Genomic DNA, 20,203 nt, shown 5'->3' on the forward strand with positions numbered 1-20,203 from the left:
AATCCAACACTTCCTGTAAAAAAACACTGAGTGTTTCAAATGGAAATAGAAAAACAGTCAGGATTGGAAACACAACTTAGTAGCAGACTTCCTGGGGTATCCTGCTTATGTCTTGGTTGTTGCTGTATATTTACCACCATATCTGCTTCTTGCATAAAGTTTTATGCTCATTAAAAGGAAAATTCAAAGCTCTTTTAACGCTAACTGCATAATCTACATCAAGTTCAATGGAGTATTGGAAGAAGCCCAAGTAGTTGTTGTCAAAGACATCACAGAGCTGGAATAAACTTTTTATGATCAGTTAACTACAGCCCTACTGAGGAATATCGGAGCGATATTAGAATTGACATTAAATACAGCAGACATGTGTATGCCAATTTAAACAGTATACTGTATTTTCTGCATTCTAATTACAAATAAATGAACAATGGTGATGAGCAATAACGAGTGGCCCGCCTCGTTTGCTTTATTCCCATGCATGGTACGAGACGTCAAATGAGCTGAATGAGCATGGCATCTTTTCTCTTCTCCATCAGACAAGCGGTGCATATATTGGATGGATTAGAGGACAGGAAGTGAGGAGGAGAGCGGCACATTGACCACCGTTGTCGCTCTTTTTCAGTTTGAACTCTGGCCCTGTCACTCACTAGCTAACACACACACACACACACACATACCTCAGCTGACATCTAATCAGGCAGTCGGAGACCCATGGGGTGAATTTAATAATAACATCTCTAACATTGCAAACTAGAGAGGTAGATCGAGGACAGATTTTCTTCAAAGACATTAAGAAATACGCAATTTATCTCTTCTTCTCTTAGGCCTTGTCAGAAATCCATTGCACCCCCTACTCCCCTACAATACACACACACATACACACAAAATCCAGCTCCTCACCAGTGACTCCATAACTTTAAATTGCCATGAAGCTTCACAAGCTGCTCTCGCCCTCCTGGGTACGCTGACTGTGAATATTAAACCCCTCAAGCGTGCTTCACTGCAGCGTGGCAATGTTTTGTTGAAAAAGTAGCAGCAACAATAAGCCACCAGCTACGAATACAACCTGAAGCGATCTGGTTGAGGTCCACATCGGAGGAGACGTACAATAAGCCATCATAATGTAACATCAATGACAATACACACAGAACCCCCAAGCCATTCCACCGACAATTAAGATTCAGGTGGAGGTCTCCATGCAGTGATTGATTCATGTATTGATGAGGATGCATGTCTTTGGTCGATATTGTGTATCACACGCAGATAGTAAATGCCACACGGGTGGCTTTGGCTCATTGCATTGATCAGTGTGGTCACTCTATCCCGGGCATAGAACCAATCTGCAGCTTCCATATTATACAGTGGAACCTAGCTTAGCATACCCGCTTATTGGTTTACGTGGAAAATGTACGCAAAAATGTTGCTCGTAACATGTATTTATTACTAAGCATGCAGGAAGTCGTTATCCTCCAGCTCTGTCGCCTGGCTATGACATCATCAGCAGTTGGCTCTGTAGTTCTTTGCATTCTAACACAGTTACACAACAAGTTTTTTTGCGCTTCTTATTGATCACGATTGAAAAATAACCCACAGCGGAGTCAAAGAAAGTTACAAGTGTCAGCATTTTCATAAAGAATGTGAGAAACACTATTGAATTCAAGAAATACTGTATAACAGAAAATATAAAATGAGTAAATAACTAAAATAAGGCAATGTAGTTTGTGAAAAATACATCCAGTATGTGTACATTGTATTCAAAACAGCACACAGAGAGTGGCGGCATTTTCCATCATTATTTTTCATATCAAAAGGCCACTGCATTTGATGTGATGAAAAAATATAAATGTAGCTGTAAGAGAATAAGCTCTAATAACAAACCCAGCATGAGTGCTTGTGTGTTGTGAGCAGGGATTTTGAAGAGTAACGAGCACGCCGATATCTAATGAGTCCAAAGTGCCATTCGTGGTTATACTAACAGGCTGTTTAATGGGCAGCAGTTAAGCAGCTAATAAGCTCCAGCATCTTGCCTGCAAACTGCTGTTAGCAGATTGTTTGTTTGGAAGACGTGTGTGTTGCTGTCAGTAAGTTAGATAAGAAGGAAGAATATAGCAGAGTAGACAATGTGGGGCTTTGTTTCTATTCTGTGTCCTGAGTGTATTTGCCAACAGCAGAGGCGCACGTTATCATTTTATTCAAGATTTGCTTTGTTGTGCTGAGAATAAATAGATTGCTGGAACCACAGACTGTTATGGTCCTTGAATTGTTTTTATTCTACTATCATGACTTCCTAAACTTAAATAGAAGCCACACATGGCCCTTAACTATTTACAAGCTTGTTTTTATAGGAAGTCTGCTATTGCAAATTGTGTGGTCTTCTGATAAGTAGTACATAAGTACTGGAAATGCAACGATATGTTGTAAGTGCTGCTGTGCAGCAAGGGTTTCCGACATAAAATACATATAAAATAATATGGTAATATTACAATGTAGTATAAATCAAGTATTAGGCACTTAAATTGCAATTGTGTCTATTTTTGACACACGGCTTGCTCCTACCCTTCCAAATTCTCCTGCTCGCCTAACATTGGTGTTTTCCACTGATTTCGGATCAACTTTTGCAATAAAATCGACAATGTGAATCATTAGATTAGATTCAACTCCAGAACCTTCTCTCTTCCATTGCCATGGTTTATTCCCCACAAAAGCTAACAAGCTAAATGGACAATCCATCCATTTAACACATTTTACAGTACAAATAGTGTGTAGAAATATAAGGAAATACTAGTAAAAGTGAACTTGATACAAGGGAGGGGTATTGTAGACCAGTGAGGTAGTATAGAGTTAGATGGCATGTGGAATGAATGAAGTCCTGTAGCCTGCACTATGGGAATGGAACTGGAGGAGTTTGAGCTCTGCTGTCCGTCTATTGTCCAATGGAGTGGGTGGGTGGGGTTGTCCGTGTTTGAGATCAGTTTGTCGAATATCCTGGTGCTGATGACTCGTTCCGTTTTCTGGATCCGTTTGTCCATTCGGTTTATGTCCTTTTTTGCTGCTGCTGCTGCTCCGCCATCAAACCACATCACAGTACAGGGCATTGGCTACCACAGACTGGTAGAAGGTCTCCAGGAGCTTGCTGCACACATTGAAAGGAAATGGAGTCTGCTCATGCATGTGTTCATGTGCTGTTTACTTTCAAAAAATTAAATGTTTGTCTTGTCAGACCACGGAGTATTGAGAGACTCTTGGGGATCATGAAGATTTTTTCTGGCAAAATTAAGACTAGCCTTAATGTTATTTTTGTTCAGTAGTGTTTAATTATGGTGCCATGTTGTTTGGTCTAAAGACAGTGCCACTGAAGAAAAGACAGGAAGCTGGAGGTAGCAGAGATGAGGATGTTGAGGTGGGAGTGAGCAGGATGGATAGGATCAGGAACAAGTACATCAGAGGGACAATACATGTTAGAGGCCTTGGAGATAAAGTCAGGGAGGCCAGACTGAGATGGTTCGGACATGTCCAGAGGAGAGATAGTGAATATATTGATAGCAGGATGCTGCGCTTAGAGCTGCCAGGTAGGAGGCGTAGAGGAAGACCAAAGAGGAGGTTTATGGATGTAGTGAAGGAGGACATGAGGGTAGTTGGTGTAAGAGACAGATGCAGAAGACAGGGTTGGATAGAGGAGATTGATTTGCTATGGCGACCCCTGAAGGGAAAAGCCCAAATAGAAAGACGACGAAGAAGAGTGTTTTTTCTTATGGTGGAGTCATGAACACTGACTTTAACTGAGGCAAGTGAGGCCTGCAGTTATTTGGATGTTGTTATGGGGTCTAGATCAAGGACGAGATGATTCCCTTGGAAATTCCGGTCAACAGCGATGACCTCGCTGTTCTGGCGGTGATCATCGACAAGCACCTCAACAACAACCATGACCATGAGCAGAGCCAGGTACATATGTGGACGCGCCGCACTGAACTGCAAACGCTGCCTTCCCAGCTGGTCATCTTCCTTCATGGAGACCTTGTTGGCACCAGCCCATGCAGTTGAGAGACAATCATCTCACATCGACCAAGAGGAATCATCACAGCCAATTTCTACTTTGCCCTGACCCGAATCAATGCCATGTAGCATCCTGGGGCCAGCCGTTTACAGCTGCCAGGTATGCTCTCCTGGTGTGACAAAGATGTTGAAATCGTTGAAATGCTTTTATCAACACTGGATAGGACAACTGCTTTATTGATGAAGCCTTTGTTAAAATCTCGTCTATACCCTTTTCATCATTACCTAACTGTAAGGTAGTGTGCTGTCACCTGGCTTGCATCACTCAATACATGCACTTTTTTTTGCTCTGTTTATCTGGTAACCACCAAGACAGCGTAAAGTTTCTCGTTATCCCCTCTAGCTCCACTGCCATTGTATTAGGGCTTACTTGGCTTGTCAAACATAACCCCCGCATTGACTGGGCTAAAGCGTCCATTATAAATTGCAGCCTATTCTGCCATACACGTTGTCTCAGGGGCGTGTGTCTTCGCCCCGTGGTCGCTCACGTAATTATCCCTGAAAGGATTGATCTCATTCTGGTCCCACTCTGTTTACCATGATCTCCGGGAGGTATTCAGGCTACGATCGGGCTGCATCACTCCTTCCATACCGCCCCTACAATTGTAGTATTGATCTCCTCCCAGGCGCAACTTTACCTTCCTCACGCCTGTACAATGTGTCTAAACCAGAGAGGGAGGTACTTGAGGAGTACATTTCCTCCTCGCTCACATCAGATTCTTCACTCCTGCAATGATTGTCATGCATCCGGCCCATTCTAATCTAATTAGATTGTACTGAAATGACTGACACCCCTGCCGTAAAGCCACTGATGAGCTCCAGCCGATTTCCTGCTAAGGGCAGGAAAACAGTGTGGCCTGGTGTAGAGAACTGCAAACACTACAAATGTTGTGATGATGCATGCATGAATAATTCTCTGTTATCTAGGTTAAAATGATGTGACACAAACAAATAGCCTGTGACATCAAACTGAAACTGTCTGCCTAAAATAATCCCCAGAATGTATTTTTGTGGGATTATATAATCCAAGTATTATAGCAATGGCTATAAATAACCCACCGGGGATGGCTGGAGTGTTGCTTGCAAGAGGAACAATAAAATAAGTTTTCTGCTGCTGGAATAGACCCCAAATAGTAAACCACAATGATAAAATATCACATCAATGCCCCCCTGTCAACATGATCTGTGAACGGAGGTGAAAGTTTTATCAGACGGATTATGTTCCAGAGAATGTTACGGGTGATTTAAAACCACTTTAATTGAAGGGTGCAAATAAAAAGGGATGAGAGGCTGCAGGATTGTCATTTGACAAAGTGGAACGACCCTCAGGACAAAAGTGTGTACTTCAAGGGCCATAAACAAGAACTGAGGCCAGTCCCACAGATGGTATAATGCTCTTGTTTATGATAAAATGCCTTCATGTATAGCATCCACGCTGTATGCCAAACTTTCTCCAGAAAGGGCCACATACTGAAATGGCCACTTTCATATTTTGTAAAACATATACTAAGAATTCATTCTAAACATTTTTTTTTACAGACCACAGCTGCACATGACCATTCTGAAGAAGAAAATGTCAGGTATGAAAAACACATGATTATTTTTCCTCATAATATTACAAGTTTCCATCCATCCATTTTCTATACCGCTTATCCTCACAAAGGTCGCAAGTATGCTGGAGCCTATCCCAGCTGTTTTCAGGCGAGAGGCGGGGTACACCCTGGACTGGTCGCCAGCCAATCACAGGGCACATATAGACAAACAACCATTCGCACTCACATTCATACCTATGGACAATTTGGAGTCACCAATTAACCTAGCATGTTTTTGGAATGTGGGAGGAAAGCATGGGGAGAACATGCAAACTCCACACAGAGATGGCTGAGGGTGGAATCGAACTCGGGTCTCCTAGCTGTGTGGCCTATTTTACTCAACCTAATGTGAGTGTGGTGTGAATGGTTGTTTGTCTATATGTGCCCTGTGATTGGCTGGCGACCACCTCTTGCCTGAAGACAGCTCGGAAAGGCTCCATCACGCCCATGACCCTCGTGAGGATAAGCGGTAGAAAATGAATGAATGAATTTTACGCAACCGAATTTTGCACAAATTACAACTTTATCTTGATTTGTTTGTTTTTAATAATATTACAGCTTTGTAGAAAGAACAGATTTTTAAAAAAATATTTCAGCTCAAAAGCCTACATGTTGGCCACACATAACATGTATGTAAAATTACGACTTTTTCTTGTTCATTAGTAACCAAAATGAATGAAGACACACACTAACCCATCTTCAGTAATGAGATTCCAACACTACATGAGCACCAGCTTTGGGTTTGAATATCATCACTGTCTATTTCTCTCTTTTTAGTTCTGTTGCACATTATCTATGCTTATTTGTCATCATACATCGAGGTTATATTTCCTTTGTTCGGTTTCAAATATGCCCTTCCGATGACGCACCGCCCAAATGAATACACACTTCAGCCTACTCACACTAGTGCGCATTATTACACTGTGACATTTCGTCAACTAGCATGTGTGTGTCAAGTTGATCACGTCTATCAGCACTTGCTTATTAAAGTCAGCAGGGCTTTCAGCAGAGGTCTGCCACTTGCAGGTAATACCATACAATTAGCGGGGGATGAAAAGGCGCAGCGCTACATCACCGCTGGAGGTTCAAGAACAGGACTATTTTTGACGAGGATAGGTACAAAAAGCTATTTCCTTGCTTCGATATCAAGCAATTATGCACAACCATCTTCCATTACAAAACATGGTTTTAATATATTATTTTGTGTTTCATCAGAAACCAAATTTGACAGAAGTAATGATCAACAATTGGCTTCATTTCACACCAAAGTGTTCATTCAACAGTTCATTATGATAGCAAATGAGAATTGGGTGCTGTTGCAGCCTGGCTGTCAGACTATTTAGAAGACGGACAGTTAATAAACTTTTTTGTGCAAAGCTGTGTTAGTGAGGTTGTAGGTTTTCAGACCTCAAAACCTGCAAGCTTTCTCAGAATACATTTTTAAAAATGATGCCTGTAGAAGAAATAGCGATGTATACACCAACAATGATAGCTTAACACAGATGTGTCCAAACTCTGGCCATTTATGGCCGGCAGCTAATTTTTTACTGGCCGGTAGCATCTCCTAAACGTAAACACGGTATCAGCATATGCTATATGCATTGTCACCTATAACACAACGTTAAGTATATTTAACTATACAGTGGAGCCTTCACAAAAAATCCTCATTCGCAACCTCTTAGCTTGCAAATACATGGAAACCAGAACTACAAGTTAGCTCTGTCGCTAACTGTCTATGATGTCATCAGCGGTTGATTCTGTAGTTCTTTGCTAACACACACAGTTACAACAAAGTATTGACACAAAATATGTGTTTACATGCATACAACACTTTTTAATGCCTATAAATAACAAATGAGAAAAATCAACTTGGTTAGAATATGTTTTGGTTAGCGCCGTACCAATGATGCTAACCAAGGTTGCTGGACCTACAATGCATTGGATGTATAAATGTAAAAAAAAAAAATGAAATAAATTATTCTGTATGTGACTGGTTTCTGACGTTCCATGTTTCAACGGTTTGTAGTTATGGAGGCACTGCCATAAATTAGTTAAAATCGTTCATCTATAAACAGGAAACTCACTAGGCAATTAATCGTGTCTCCCAAACGACAGTGAGCAAAAAACAAACAAACAGGAAAGCCATCACAATGGAAGTAAAATGAGCATTATAAAAAGCTCTGTTACTCCACTGTCGACTGAATGCTAATGAATGTAAGAGATGTTATAGAATCTGTGTGCTGTTACCAAGAGATATGGCAAGAGAGGTGGAAGTTATCCTTCCAGAATAGTTTTATTTCGGCAGCTTCAGATTCCTGACTCTTTTTGTCAAAACATCATACACAGTTTTCAATCAATTTTTGCATAGCGACATAAAATTAGCACCCACAAACCATGGACGCATATGGTTATGAAGATCTGAAGTCATAGAAGAGGAGCCTACCGGCTTTACAAATGTACATTTTGTCTTTTCATGCACAGTAGCTGTCTGTTGCAGCTGCACCACTATGAAGACAAATAATAAAAAGTTTCGGTGAGTCGAGAGATATACAGTAACTTCAGCAAATTCTTGAAGGTCAAAGCTGTTATCCGGAGACGAACCCTCTTTTAAAAGGATCATTTCTTTTTGACAAAGACAAGGATGCACTCAGGCACAAAGGAGCACGTCTATAAATGTCTAACAAGGACAGGGAACATGTGAGGATGGAAGTGTGAGTGTCAATCGATGGCCTCAGGAGGAATCTGGTCTATAGATGCAACACTAAAACAGGATGTATACAACAAGAGAGATAAAATTTGAAATGTCACAATCCTGGACATCTTAACCAGATCTTAAGTAAGTGAATGACTGCATAAGGAAATAAAGAAAGCGATGGGATGATTTGGACATGAAATAAATCAGCTATCCATATGTTATTTTTGTTGACTATTGGCCATGATAAAATGTCTAAAAGTTCTACTACATATGACAGTATTGCCTTATTTTTGCAAAACAGTGTTTTATTTGTGGCATGGCTCCAATGGCATCACATTAAAAGAAGCATAATGTGTTAATGAATTCACTACCCAAGTTTGAGGCAAGGGCTACTGTCTGAATCTGTACTGGTTGGTATCAGATTCTACCATTCTATCATTAATCTCTCTAAAGCCTCATAGATACGCATGTGTTTGCCTGCTGGGCCGTGTTTTGGACACAATTTGAAACCGCCACACTTAATTCAAGGACAGATTTGATTTTCTGGAAGGGAGTGAGTTAGCAGTGTCCAAAATGTCAAAGCACTGCCCACAGCTACCAAAACCAAAACCCTCATTAACTCAAATTCTGCGGTGAAGGATTCACAACGTAAGTGGCCAAGATTGTGCATTAACAAGCTAATGTTATGGGTATGTTTTCATTAACAGCGTTTGCACATCGGGTCTTTAGTTTCACACTTTCTATACAGAGAAAATCGCATCTCTACTAATAAAGTGACTCCACTGTGAAGACTGTGAAGTATGGACAACGTATATATTTACATTAGCACATTAATTGGAGTTGCAAAACTGCACTTTATTTTCATCATCCACAATCCTTATGTGAGACATGAACACATGTTTGTTTATCTTCCCTGTGTGTTCTAAAAATATAAAAACAGATAAAAAGATGCAGCTAAGCATACACATAAAGGGATGCACCTATTCCGCCTAAAAAGCCTTCTGAAAAAACTTCCAAATACTACGAACAACTATAGTTCGTAAATTGCATATTAACCAGGATTCTCATTGGCATTGTTATGCCGAAGAACTACATTATTTGTGTAGTGACACCTCGCCACACATGGACTAGCTACAAGTCGGCTAGCGACTAGCTCCACTACATGACCTAAAGCAGGGGTCGGCAACCTTTACTATCAAAACAGCCATTTTAAACCCACACTCACTAAAGAAAAATAGACTGGAGCCACAACACATAATTTAAAAACAATATCATAAACTTTTCAAAGGTTTGACTCTTTAATTGTACCAGTTTTAAAAGCAGAATGCAATAAATTGCTGTTGGGGGGGGGGGGGGGGGGGGGGGGGTTTACTTTACCATGTTCCTCAAGCTCATCCAATCACAAGTCAGAACTCAGCCAGGATTGATTCAGGGTCTCACAGAAAGTCAGATTTTGAAAAAAAAAAAAAAACTCATAAAAAAGATGCGTATTTTCCCCTTTCAGGTGTTAAAAAAATACTTGAGCATTACGAAGGGAGCCACAAAAAAGAGGCTGAAGAGCCACATGTAGCTCTGGAGCCGTGGGTTGCTGACCCCTGACCTACCTAGTAACGCTACATATCAGAGATGGCGCCACTGCTGCTGTGTGTTTCAGTTAGGAAAAATGAACGCTAAGTGTGTCACATTCATTTCTATGTTGCTATTTGAAATCAATGCGGCCAGGAAGGAAGTTCCGGTAATGCTTAAAAATGACCAAATAGGGCAAAATACTGTAAGTACTGCATGTTGTCATGAATGTGCTTGTTACTACACAGTCACAGCATGTATAGAAAATGGAGCTGTCAAAAACAGCACGTTAATGGCGGTCACTACTTTATTTAATTAATTGCATTAAAATTTTTAGCACGGCTGCACGCCAACTGAGTCGTTAGCACGCAGGCCTCATATCTAGGAGACTTGAGTTCGATTCCACCCTTGGGCATGCATGGGTTTTCTCCAGGTACTCCGGTTTCCTCCCACATTACAAAAACATGCAATGTGAGTGTGAATGGTTGTTTGTTGATATGTGCCCTATGATTGGCTGGCGACCAGTCCAGGGTGTACCCCGCCTCTCGCCCGAAGAGAGCTGGGATAGGCTCCAGCACCCCCAGCAACCCTCGTGAGGATAAGCGGTAGAAAATGAATGAATGAATGAATTTTTAGCGCCATTAACGCATGTGCATCATGTCAAGCCACATCTGTGTTGCGATGCTCCGATCAATCAGCTGCCAATTAGTATGGGACAATTTCTTTCACAAACATGTGACCAATAAATGCCTTCTAAAGATGATCTCAATTTCATATCATGCATGCGTGCTGTGTCAAATATCTACACGTTTATTGAGCTGACAAAGGACGTACTTGGTACAGTATTGCAGAGAGAATCAACAATAGTCTGTAAAACCTCATTGGTTTCACAGCTTGACACAGCCAGTTTGATCATCCTCTTGTCAAACCAATTGGTGTTGCCTGGTTGACACAGTGGCAATTGTTTTTTAAAACAAATACGCAATGCAGTTAGTTTGGAGCTCACTTTTGTCCCACAAAAGTGGATGTCATGTCCATATGGTACAATTTTGCATTATATTAATTGTGTCTTGATCTCAAAATACTATTTGTATGTTGGTTGTTTTTGTTTGTTGAAGAGATTGAATTCCATCTCTCATTGTCGTGATCAAAGTGCTGGCACTCATGACACTCTCTGTCCCCACGGCGGGATTTGCACTCATTTTGCACTCAATAAAAAGTGCATGGACACTGAGTCAGCCACTTGTAGGGTGCTTTGTTTGGATACTTGATTTTGTAGAACAATACAATACAGGACAAACAAACTGTACATGAAAACTGAAGCATTTTTTTTTGCAAAAAATTGTTGGCGGGCGGAACGGCGGTTGAGTGGTTAGCGCGCAGACCTCACAGCTAGGAGATCAGGGTTCAATTCCACCCTCGGCCATCTCTGTGTGGAGTTTGCATGTTCTCCCCGTGCATGCGTGGGTTTTCTCCGGGTACTCCGGTTTCCTCCCACATTCCAAAAACATGCTAGGTTAATTGGTGACTCCAAATTGTCCATAGGTATGAATGTGAGTGTGAATGGTTGTTTGTCTATATGTGCCCTGTGATTGGCTGGCGACCAGTCCAGGGTGTACCCCGCCTCTCGCCCGAAGACAGCTGGGATAGGCTCCAGCACCCCCACGACCCTTGTGAGGAAAAAGCGGTAGAAAATGAACAAATGAATGAAATTGTTGGCAAAACCAAATCATACAAAAAGTGGGGTCTATGAAAACCTTGGTTTGACTCTTTAACAATGTTCTATCCGTATATGTAGGATGCATAGTTTATATGTATTGAAATTATCAGGCATCTTTGGTTTTCAGTCATAAAAATATGGTCACCCTAACCTATTGTGTGTGCAAAAACTACAGTGAAACAACACTATTGACGCTTATGTTGACAACGCATCTAAGTCAATCAACTTATCAAGTCCTTGTCCACTGTATTCTTATTATTACTTAAATAATAATAATAGGGGGGCGTCAAATTCAATTTTAGATATTTTATTTATATGACAGAATTTTGGAGAGTTGACAAAACAGAGTTGACTTTCAAAAACAAGCGAGGGTTTTAAAAAGGACCGTCTATTCCAAAAACAACTTGGGTAGTGAATAATGTTTGTCTATGGTTGTAAATTTGAAACAATAATGGTGGAACACAAGGATCTTGTTGCATGACCTTCGTAATAATTTCCCGTCCATCCATTGGGATTCTACCACATATCCTGTTCAAGGTCACAGGAAGTTGTAACATACCCCATCTGACATACACTGGCACACATGCATGCTATTCTCATGTCGCGCTGCAACAATTAATCACTGATTAACTATCTGACAACTATTTTGGTATTTAATTAATTGTTTTTTGAGTAAAAAAAATTTAAGTATCCTTAATACTTTTTTATTTCTCTTAGTCAGCCATGAAAGCAGACCCATTATCTTTGTGTTTTAGGCAAAAAAGATATTGACAGACCGATTATGCGATTAATCGAAACATCAAAGCATCAGATTAATCAATTAACAAAGTAATCATTAGTTTCATCCCTACTTGCATGACATGCAAAGGACAGTTCTCAGTCATTCATGCCGCTCATATGGACAGGGATTGTTTTGTGTTTTCTGTAAACCTTCTAACAAAGAAAAGAAGATGCTTCTTGTATCTCCTCTATTAGGAGGGACAGAGACGGTTCATTTCAGTATGGTATCACCGACGTCTGATTAGACCCAGTAATAACACTGGCATACTTTGCAACAATCCATGGTGAGGAAACAGTGGGAGGGTAATAAATGAACACAGAGGGGGCCAAATTAATCCTGTCTCTTTCTTCATCCATAAATCAACATGATATCACAGATGCTGATTATAAGACGGCGCTAGGGTCCAGCCGCAAGAATAATCTGTCTTGTTTTAACCACGATTAACACAATCCAATGAACTCATTTTAGAATACTTCCGTTAATTTTCGTAATAAATAATCTTCTGTCTTTGTCTCTCCAGGCATCACTCTGTCGTGCAATAACGGGAGTTGTGTTGTTCCTCTTTGCCCCCCCCCCCCCACTCCCTCCTGCCCTGTGTCGAACCAAGTGTCAAATTTTCCTCACATACTCAGATTACAACCTTAATCTGTTTACACAGTGCTTGCCATTACATGCTTGGGAAAGTGTTGAGGGTTTTTGCAATAGTATACTGTATACTGTAGTACTTCTACTGCTGCTGGTTCCACACAGGATTATTTTCTTATGGCTTTTAACAACCTAATACCCGCATTGTATAATTAGTCCAATCCAGTGTGTGTGTGCTGTGTTTACTTGTCCGCATCCATGCATAACATATTTTCTTTCTGCAGTGTGGTACAAGTGAAAGGGCTTTTTGGGAATGCGGCTGTAACTAACTGATCTCACAAAATCACAGATGTGTTCTATGATGTATTTCGTATCTATACGTGTTTCCTCAATGCATCTTTGCTTCATTTCATACAGGATCATATTTAATGTTTACATTTTTTGTGCTGATAATGATATTGATGCACTACATTTGTGCTGAATGGGCCCAGAGTGGTTTGTTTTCATACTTTGCACTCTCTTCTTATGTGGATGTTTGTGCAATATCGAAAAGTGCTGCTTTCTCATATTATCATTATTTAATTAGATTCTTGTTTGTGAATCCTGACTCTTACTTGCTGATAATAGACGGTCATGTTATTTTAGTTGACTATTGGTCATGATTTCTTTAATGATTATTTTGTTGAGACACAATGTTTAAATTAAATATGGCACTTTTTCTGCAACTTACAATGCAATTTACAATATTTATCCAAGTGTCATCACAGTAAAAGAAGCATAAAGCATTCATTACATGAGATGTGACCTGACCTTAGTTTAAGGGATGAACTGCTGCATTTTCGTTATTGGCTGATATCGGTATTGGTAATGAAGTGCTGGACAATATCAGTATATCGGATATCAGGAAGAAAACCAATATGGAGCATCTCTTCTTAATACGGCAACGCTGACTGGAGTCAAGTCCTCCACCATCTGATGTGACCAGATGGCAAGTGGTTTGGGATCATCTAAAGTGGAAAAGTCCTCTCACAAACAGATGGTAAAACGCGATGCCAAAGGTTTGGTAGAAAAAAAAAGCAACAATACCAAGTTTCCAGTAGTATTAACTCAAAGTAATTCAAAGTAACATAAACTAGAGTGACCAAAATCCAAGTTTATAGGATTTACAGAAATTGTGCAATAATTATTTCAACAAAATTTGGGCACCCCAACAGAAAAGAAGATCCTCCTTTTGCAGAAATACATGCTTCCTAGTATATCTTTCAAAAAGTTCTGGATTCTGGCTGAAGGTATTTATGACCATTCTTTTCTGCAGTTGAGTCTGGTCTGATGGTTTCCAAGCATGCACAGCCCACTTTAAATCACACCACAGGTTTTCAATAATATTTAGGTCTGGGGACTGAGATGTACATAATATCCAGCCCTGGCGCAACGTCATCTTTGTCACATGGTACAGAGAGCCAATGATAAATTGTAAATGGGCAACCATATAGAGACAGAAATTACACTCCGTCATATAATAACATTGATAATCTAACGCTATTTAGTTAGTTTAATAAAAGAACGCTTGTTCCTCGTGAAAAGTATCCTTAAATTCACTTGGCTGACTTTGATGCAATCAGCGTGGGTTTCAGTGACAGTGTGAATGAGAGTGTGAATGATTGTCTCTCTGGGCCCTGGGATTGGCTGGCGACCCATCCAGGGTTTGAAGTCTATTTATCATGGTATAATAAATAATGTTAAATGAACGTATGTTGCGTGTATGTAAACTAGACGTGGGGAAAGCGGTTGTCATGTATGACATGTGGTCAAACGGCTATTGTTCTGTGACAGCAGTAGTGACAGTTTATTGGCAGTTATTAGCCTTCCATCAGAACAGGCGAGAGGCAGCAACAGAAGTGGCAAACAAATGCAAATGGAATCAGTTGTAATGAACTGCAGCTGCCGTGGCTTCCATACAGAAAATGTGTAGTTTCAAGCCAATTGAGCTTCTATTCTAATGCTGTGCATCATTGCTGTATGTTGCTGTGTGTTTCGCTTCATCAAAAATGATGTGTAGGTGAATACTAATGTGAGAATAAAAATATGAGTATTTCACTCATGTGACACAGTTGCGTCAATACGGAAACAAAAACATCCCATCTCTTGAGTGCTTTAATGCTTGACTAAAAATGCAGAAATATGGTGGAAAAAATTAATATATTCATTTAGCAAGTATGTTATACGTTGGGATGTGAGTAATATATTCCTTCGTTAACTGTACAAGCCATGAAAACAGTCGTATAAGTGGTATAACATAACTCTACACTATTGTATTTGTTCTGGGGTGCTTCTGTGCAGTGTTTTAAGGGGATTAGTGAGTGGGAGTGGGAGGCTTTTTCTCTGTGGAAATACAGCAATGACAAGCAGCTTCCAGACAGCAGACCCCACCCCTTCAAGATGCAGTGGTGCATCCCATATGACATTTTTATGCATTTTATTGTCTGGTTGGCAAGAATAAAGATGTCACACTTACAATGAAGACATTCTACAGGCTGTAGAAAATCTTGGTGTATAATAAATATTTCTGCAGAAACTTTCAAGGACCATGAGCCAAGTGAATGAAGAACTCGATTCACGAGAGTTGGGTGTCACAGCATGCATGCGCAAAAAATAAACTTCATATAGAGATTTCCAAAGACATCCCACAGACATAAGCAAACATCTCATTCACTTGTCGGCACCCTGACATCGGCACTGGCAAGTGAGACTATTGAGTTTTTGGTTTGTGAGGGCATAGGTTCTTTGCTGGCTGGGCAGCTCAGACAGGAACAGGAAGTAGAGAGGAGGGTTGATTTGAAACAAGGATTCCAAAGGGTTAATACATTGATACAAATGCAGCTTGATTAACAGTTGTACATTTAATGCCATGATACAGAGTTTCCTTTTTAATTGCAGCATCAAGCCCATGGCCTAAGTTCTATGTGAAGTATTTCCATAATGCCTCATATTAACTCTCTAACTAAAGATCTCAGTGTATAGACTGGTCATACATCTCATCTCGTTTCATATTATCTACATACTGTATTGTATATAACTCTGGAAAAAACTGTTGATTTTGTTAATACTTGGGTTGTTTATATTGTTTATTTTTCTATATTGTGTATTTTGTACTGCTTAACTGATTCTGTACTCTTGCTGCTGTGCAATGCAAATTTCCCCACTGAGGGACGAATAAAGGCATATCTTATCTTATCTTATCTTATCTTATGGCACTGTCTCCTGCCCAGTTTTCCTTCACAAAGCCAAAACAAGCAAGTGTGACACAAAAAAAATGTTAAAAAGCTTTAGTTAGGTGCAGCATTTGGGGGACCGGCACTTGGCAGTTTTCACGGCTCTTAATATGATCTTAACATGATCATCGGTCAGAACACATGCCTCTGTGTGCTACATCAGATGAAACGTGGTTGGATTTGTGGGACTGGATGGCTGGCCCTTGTCAGCGATGGAGGACATCGAGTTCTGCTGGAGCGCCATCAAGATGTTCTAGCATCCAAATTCTCCCGAAAGAAGGCGCCTGATCCTCTAACTTTCACCAGTGATTTCAAATATGTTTTTGTCTAAATTTTATCGATCCCCTGGTATCACCAACGTGAGACCCCTACAAACACATGTGGGGCCTAAGCCTGCTGTTTATTTAGGTTTTCAGAGAACACTAAAAAGAAATGCATTGTCAAATACCAAGTGTGAGTTGTAGATACCAGCGTTTTGTTAATGCTCTGGTTAAAAAAACACATTGGTTTTGTTTGGCTATGAAATGTTACAAAAATTAGTAGCTCTCACAAGTTCCCAGTTCCACATGTCCAAAAGGGCCCTAACCCTAACCCTAACCCTAACCCTAACCCTAACCCTAACCCTAACCCTAACCCTAACCCTAACCCTAACCCTAACCCTAACCCTAACCCTAAACCGAATATAGAGAATTTACGATTGTACGCCCCAACAATTTGATTTGCTTGTTACTTGATATGAATGTGCTTGCACATCTCTAACACAATCTAGCGCATATTTGTTGGACTGTATATGCTCACTCTTTCATGGTGTGTGTGTGTGTGTGTGTGTGTGTGACAAGCTCTCGTTTCTCACTGAAAGGGCAGCACATGTGTATTTGTCACATAATTGGAATGTCCCCTGCCAAAGTGCGGCTTTACTCAATGGATGTTACACTACGGACACCAACACAGGAACCAGACACACATTTCTCTCCTTCACATACACACACACATCCATACAAAGAGAGTCCCAAACATGCACACATGCTTCACTAAACTACAGAGCCACATCCCCGCCGCTCATTAGCTGCTCAGGCGTGATAATGAAAAACAGGGCGACTGAAGACAGAAGTATAAGTACACACATGGTTGGCATTCACACAGAAACAATCACAAACAGAATAATGAAAAGACAAGGGCAAACACGGTTGAACATAAAAAGGGCTCAGAGGCTATTCACCTTTATATTGCTAATCAGGAACACAGGATAGTTCTTACACGCTTACATTTTGAGTAGACTGCTCTCCTATTATTTGAGAGGAAAGTGATATATGGTGTTGAACCGTCACACACCAGCCTCAGGTAATCACTGATATGAGTGTTAAACTGTCCTGATTCGCCAGTGGCTAACAAGACTGAATATAACTGCGATCGATCTGGGTTTAAACACAAAGGTGGATTATTCATCTTCCTGCTGGTGGACTGCAAATACACCAAATAGCAGAAGACATTGAAAAACTACAAACGTCTTTTTTTTTTTCGATATGCTTTGTAATGATTAAATCCTTCACTGTAAATATAATAGAACCGTTCAACCATCCATTTTCAATAACCATCACACGGCATCTGTGAGAAGAGTCTTAACCACAAAAGATGTTTTCAAAGGCCTCGTCTACTTCAATGACACACAATTTGTGCCATTTGGAATTTGTATGACGGCATCAAACATGATTAAAAGGTGGAAGAAAGTTTTATTTTCTGATGAGAAACAATGTGACCTTGACCACCCTGATGGCTTCCAACGTTATGTCACGCCGAGGAGAGGGTAAGACCCAAGAGAAGCACGCAGGCAGGAGTAGTTTGCAAAACCAGTAGGCTGCTCCAGGAGCAGTAAGATGGTGTCACGCAATGGCGTGACACGTTACTGGCATGACAAGGAGAGCCCACTTGTGATGTTTTTTCTTTCTCTTTCTGTTATTTTCTTCAATGGAAGAATTGAGCTTCAGGTTGTGCATGGTCGTCAAACGGCTGCGAGATAAGTGTAAATGTTGCAGGGGGCACGGTTACAAAAATGGAGTTCCACACCGTGGATGTCCTCCATGAAGCCATCTTCACCATTTGGAGTCCTTTTTTTATATTTGATTTCTATCTGGGTGGGGGGGTATTTTTATTAGCTATGGTCTAAGCCTGTTTCAGTTTCATGTTATTGCTCAAAACCTCCTTAAGCTCCAACAGTGCTAATTGAATATTCTTGAAATTCTTCAATTTGTCTTAAAATGAGGGTGCACCGCGTTTTTAATCACAACTTCAATTCACTCTCATTTTATAGTTGGTTACCAGTGGATGACAACGATATGGTAAAAAAATTTTGATATTGCTTTTTTTCGAATGCACTGATGAACATGTACACATTGGAAATGTGTGCTAATGTTATCACTAGATAGATGATGATTCCTAAAGCGAAATAAGTTGGCAGGATGAAAGAGATAAGAGATGACAGGAGGGATTATTTAATATTTCACACCTTGTTCACACCTACAATATCTAATCATCCAGTGTCCTGTGGGCAGTTCTCTTATACACACAAATGAGCGCACACGTACGCACACACTATGAAAACTTTCAGCAAATCTCCTCTCTTTTCATGCTGCTGCTCCACCTTCACTTATGAATGGGCATTATTCATTGGATGACTCCGGTTCTCTGCTGTTCCATGAGACCGCAGGAGAGTAAGCTGTCCATTGTTAAAATTTTACTTTAAACATTGCAGGAGTATTGTCTTCATATAATAACAGGTTATTTTGTACTGTAATATATTGATTATTGTTATTTTTTTATTCATCTACTATTTTTAAATGTATAGAAACAAAAGCTGCAACAATTAATCGATTAATCAAAGATTAATGATTATGAGTATGGCTATGTTCTAATCTCGTGGCATCTCCTTTAACTAAGAACTACTACGAAATGTTAAATATTGTTCTATGTGCGAGTTTGTGAGGAAAATGAGAACGAGCTATAAGTGAATTCACGTCAACCTTGCCAACCCAATGGAAATCGCAGGCGATCTTTGCTCAATATGATATACTGACTCACTGTGTCATCTTACAGAGAACGCTAAAATCATCACACAGCAACTTAACACTCAACATGTAGCTATGAAATATACTTCATCTTAAACAACAATTTTAACTTCTTCCCATAATGCATTGTGTCCCAACAATGCATTTCATTCAAAGCGTTGCAAAGCTCATTAATTCCGGCTCCTCTGGCTCCCTCTAGTGGACAGACGGGTACCAACTGGAGTGGTTGCAATTTAAAAGGAAGAAAAAAGATGCGAATAAATGTTCTGCTTGTCATTTTCGACAGTAATTGATCTGGAACAATACAGTGTCAAAATTTGCCACCTCAGGAAGTAAGTATGCATACATTCATTCATTCATTCATTTTCTACCGCTTTTTCCTCACGAGGGTCGCGGGGGGTGCTGGAGCCTATCCCAGCTGTCTTGGGGCGACACCCTGGACTGGTCAGTACGCATATATAGTATATTTATTGAAATGTAATGACGAACATATTTGTTTTTAGACGCATCCTTTGTTTGGGAGATACAGTAGCTACTCTGCACAGTTGAAAAAAATTTTACTACACAACTGGACAAAAAACATTACAAAGAAGGAATAATTACAAATCTTGTCTTACCATTTCTGTTCTATATTCATCACTGTTTTATAATGATGAATCTTCAGTCGTCAGCTTATATACATTGAAATGGGCGATTTTAATGGGTTAGTCACCCCATAGTCCCATTTACGCTGATTTTACCCAATATAGTGCAGATAATAACAGAACGTGCTAGGGGAGCTGAGTGGGGGTAGACAAAATGTGACGTTGGGGGTTCTGAGTTTAAATTGACCATGGCGTTGGTTACAGCCGTTGTTCAGTTGTCCATTTTTATCCTT

The 20,203-nt window shown here is 40.2% G+C and overlaps 1 protein-coding gene across 1 annotated transcript in view; it reads right to left on the bottom strand.

Moving 5' to 3' along the window:
- LOC131136089 (receptor activity-modifying protein 1-like) overlaps nt 1-20,203 on the bottom strand; it is a 48,819-nt gene that overhangs the window by 27,422 nt on the left and 1,194 nt on the right. The window lies entirely within an intron of this gene.

The sequence above is a fragment of the Doryrhamphus excisus genome, chromosome 9, assembly GCF_030265055.1.
Source record: "Doryrhamphus excisus isolate RoL2022-K1 chromosome 9, RoL_Dexc_1.0, whole genome shotgun sequence".
In the NCBI taxonomy this organism is placed as follows: domain Eukaryota; kingdom Metazoa; phylum Chordata; class Actinopteri; order Syngnathiformes; family Syngnathidae; genus Doryrhamphus; species Doryrhamphus excisus.